The sequence below is a fragment of the Vipera ursinii genome, assembly GCF_947247035.1.
Source record: "Vipera ursinii genome assembly, chromosome: 6".
NCBI lineage: Eukaryota > Metazoa > Chordata > Lepidosauria > Squamata > Viperidae > Vipera > Vipera ursinii.
The window spans coordinates 1,732,856-1,737,570 of record NC_139515.1 but is presented as its reverse complement, the minus strand read 5'-3'; positions in this window follow the sequence as shown (position 1 = coordinate 1,737,570).

Genomic DNA, 4,715 nt, shown 5'->3' with positions numbered 1-4,715 from the left:
TGCCAAGAAGGATCTGGTGGCAGAATCTATCAGGAAGACACATCAAAGCACACAGTTCAATCTCCGAAGCTTATGGAACCACCTTTGAAACAGTCCTACGGCCTGTAGCCCATCGGTGGGATTAGTTCACTAAATCATGTCTGGCTGTAAAAGTAAGGGCTGGCCTTTTGAGGCATAACTTGTGTTTGTCAGATATGCTTAATCCTTTTGAACATGCCCACCTGTTTAAGGAGAGAGTCCTGTCAAGAAGTAGTCCATCCTTCTTCTGTGAATGTAAGACTCAGAAAATCGAAACCTTAACGTTCCCAGAAGTGCTTGCCTATAGGTTATATATAGACACCAACATAAATTAATACATAGCAGCGTTCCAGTATCTGAGGGGCCGCCACAAGGCAGAGGGGGCCAGGTTGTTCACCAAAGCACCAGAGGGAAGGACGAGAAACAATGGTTCGAAACTGATCGAGGAGAGAAGCAACCTGGAATTAAGGAGAGACTTCCTGACGGTGAGGACAATCAACCAGTGGAACAGAAATTGCCTCCAGAGAAGTTGTGGGCGCTCCATCACTGGAGGCTTTTAAGAAGAGATTGGACAGCCACTTGTCTGAAACGGTATAGGTTCTCGTGCTTGAGCAGAGGGCTGGACTAGAAGACCTCCAAGGTCCCTTCCAGCTCTATTCTATTCTAATATATCTGGGAGATCAAAGTTACTTTAATCTCATGCCCGTATTATAGAAGCAAACCAAACTTAGGTATAAATTTAGATCAACTTGGTGCTTTCCCAATGCCTGGCTTGATCAGGATAGACTTCCACATCAACGTTAAGCTTCTACAGACTGAGGCAGCCCTGGGGTTAGCTTTAACCAGTGGTGGGATTCAACTGGTTTGCACCACTTCGGCAGAACCGGTAGCTAATTTTATGTCGCCCAGGCCCAGAACGGACTTCCGGAAGCGGCATCCAAGCGGAGAAACCGGTTGTTCACCTATTTGAATCCCAGCACTGACTTTAACCCTAACCCCACCATTCATCTGTAAGTGGAAGAGGGAAAATCCGACTCAGTCAGCTTTTCGATAAGGATGCCCGGCAGGATTGTATTGAAGGCCGAGCTGTAGTCAATTTATTTATTTTATTTTATTTTAATTCCATTTGTATCCCGCCCTTCTCCGAAGACTCAGGGCGGTTTACAAGCTTAGCAGTAGCCTTCATTCTATGTCTATGCCTGCTTATTAGGGCTTTCACACACACACCCCAAGCGGCATTATTACAAAGTCAGCTTAATTGCCCCCAACAATCTGGGTCCTCATTTTACCTTCCTCGGAAGGATGGAAGGCTGAGTCAACCTTGAGCCTGGTGGGACGCGAACCTAAACTAATTGCAGGCAGCTGGTGTTACTTAAGGAGGCATTAGCCCACTGCTCCACCAAGCATCCTGGCATAGTTTCCGGGTTTCTAACTAAAGAGTGTAAGGCAGTAGCTGTGGTGTCGTCTGTCGACCTATTCCTCCTGTAGGCAAACTGATGTTTGTCAAAGTCCGGTGGGAGGCATGTCCTAAGGTGTTGGAGAACCAGTCTTTCGAAGCATTTCATCACTATAAACGTTAATGCAATAAGTCTGTAGTCGTTTAGGCAGTTAATTGTACTTGTTAAATGGCTGTGTATATATATTACCCACAACACACATATAAATCTCTTGGTGTGCCTCTAAGCTTTTCAGAAAGTGTTGTTAAATACTATAATGCAGGGGTGTCAAACTCAATTTCACTGAGGGCCGCATCAGCACTGTGGTTGCCCTCAGGGGGCCAGGGGTGTGTGACCAGGGTGGGTGTGGCCTACTAGGTGGGTGTGGCTGGAGTGTGTATGGCCTACTGGGTGGGCGTGGCCAGCTCTACATCATTTGCGTCAAGGGTGCCTATGGGGGCCTGGGCAGGAGTGGGACAGATCTGAGGGTCTCTGGCAGAAGGAGGGTCTCAAGGCATGGTCCACTGGAAGAGCCTTGTGTTTGACATGTCTGCTATAATGGATCTCTCTCTCTCTCTCTCTCTCTCTCTCTCTCTCTCTCTCTCTCTCTCTCTCCCTCTCTCTCTCTCTCCCTCTCTCTCCCTCTCTCTCTCTCTCTCTCCCTCTCCCTCTCCCTCTCTCTCTCTCTCTCTCTCTCTCTCTCTCATATCAGAAACCACAGGGATAGAATTATCAACTAAATAGTGCTGGATGATGGGCCCCTTGGATTGGATGATGGGCCCCATGGATTGAGGGTCTTTTGGAGTGCAAGTGGTATTTATGATGTGGCTAGATTAAAGCCTGTGGGATGTCCAGTTGTTGCCCACTGAAGCAACTGGGCAGCTCACGGCTTTAAAACCAATAAATAAAACAATAATCAAGCAATGCAAAATAACAGAAGTGTTGGAAGGGACCTTGAAGGTCTTCTAGTCCAACCCCCTGTTCAAGCAGGAGACACTCTACCATTTCAGACAAATGGCTGTCCAGTCTCTTCTTAAAAACCTCCAGTGCTGGAGCATTCACCGCTTCTGAAGGCGAGCTATTCAACTGGTTAATTGCTCTTACTGCCAGTAAATTTCTCCTGAGTTGGGTGTGTCTAGTCTAGAGAAAAGAAGGACGGGGGGGGGGACATGATAACAGTGTTCCAATATTTGAGGGGCTGCCACAAAGAAGAGGGGGTCAACTTGGTTTCCAAAGCACTGAAAGGCAAGACAAGAAGCAATGGATGGAAATTAAGCAAGAGAGACACAACCTGTAACTGAGGAGAACATTCTGACACATTGCACGGCGCTGGGGGTGGGGGTGGGGGGAAAGGTAAGTTTCTCCAGTCAAGTTGGCCAACAGCTCCTGGGTTTGAGGCAGGATCACTACTGCTGTCAGTCACCCAACTGCAAATTATCAAAGGGGAGGGTGGCAGAACAGGGCAAAGACAAAGTAGGTCAAAAACAACTGGGATTTTCTAACATTATTTTGAAATGCATGCACTCTCCCTTAGTTGTGTGAATATTTGCAAAGACAGTTTGTAACATCCAATGGGTTGTCCAAAAACACAACAACAACAGAATGGTAGGTGGTAGAGCAGAAAGTTAATTGACTAAAGGAACTCCCTTGTCTGTTTGTTGGCTTCTTGCCATTCTCAAAGCAACTAAAACCCCAAATTAAAGTTGGCCAAGGTAAGATTAATATTGAAAACCTAATTTTACAACATACCTCTGCAATCCAAAGGAGAAGGATATTTGCGCAATGCCAGGAAACACAAAGAAAATCCCGTTTCCCAACCCTGAGCAACGTTTCTTCAGATCAGCTGCAGCTATGAGATCCCACAACTCAAGCTGTGTTCCAGCATTTGCCAACCACGATGGAACAAGGCCAAGCACACCTCCAATCTCAGGTTTGTCAGATACAGCAGCAGTTTACTGCCACAGCAACACACACACACACACACACACACTTTTAAGGTGTGCAAAGTGTTATGTATATAGGGGATGTTTCCACAGAAATGAGCCACCGACACCACCAGGTGGCAGGGTGCCCTGTCACCAAGGCAGAGGCAACGCTCAGCAATCACGCAGGTAGATCGACTCTTATGAGAGCCTGTCCCTGACCTGATATTTCAGATAGCTAGTTGCCACAGCGACAGCAGACTTATATACCGCTTCACAATGCTTTACGGCCCTCTCTAAGCAGTTTGCAGAGCCAGCATATTTGCCCCCCAACAATCTGGGTCCTCCTTTGACTGACCTCGGAAGGATGGAAGGTTGAGTCAACCTTGAGCCCCGTCAGAATCGAACTGCTGGCAGTGGGCAGAGTCAGCCTGCAATGCAGCATTCTGACCATTGCACCATCATGGAAGGAAGGAAGGAAAGGAAGGAAGGGGGAGGGAGGAAGGAAGGAAGGAAGGAGGGGGGAGGGAGGAAGGAAGGAAGGAAGGAATTCCTTCCCAATTCTGAGACCATCCCTGTTAGCTCTAATGGATGTTAGTGGCAAATGTGAAGATGTGGTAGCAGTTTCCTTAGTTTGGCTGTCTTGGGGTGGATCAATAACATGCTGCCAAGTATTAGGAAATATTTAAGTACAGGTACAACACAGTAGGGACGCAGTGGCTCAGTGGGTTAGGACGCTGAGCCTGTCGATCAGAAGGTCGGAAGTTTGGCGGGTCAAATCCCGAGTGCCGCGTAACAGAGTGAGTGCCTGTTACTTGTCCCAGCTTCTGCCAACCTAGCAGTTCGAAAGCACATAAAAATGCAAGTAGAGAAATAGCGACCACTCCGGTGGGAAGGTAACAGCGTTCCGTGTGCCTTTGGCGTTCAGTCATGCCGGCCACATGACCACGGAGACGTCCTCGGACAAGCGCTGGCTCTTCGGCTTTGAAACGGAGATGAGCACCGGCCCCTAGAGTCGGAAACGACTAGCACACATGTGCGGGGGAACCTTTACCTTTACCTTTACCTTTACCTTTACAACACTTTATCTAGCAACTGTTTGAAGTTACAACAGCACTTGAAAAAAGTGACTTGTGACCCTTTTCCACACTTACGACCCTTGCAGCATTCATGTGATCAGAGTTCAGACCCTTGGCAACTGACTCACATTTATGACGGTTTGCAGGGTCACGTGATCCCCTTTGGCGACTTTCCGACAAGCAAAGGCAGTGGAGTAAACCAGGTCCACTTAACAGCCGCGTTCCTAACTTAACCGCTGCAGCTCTTCACTTAACAACTG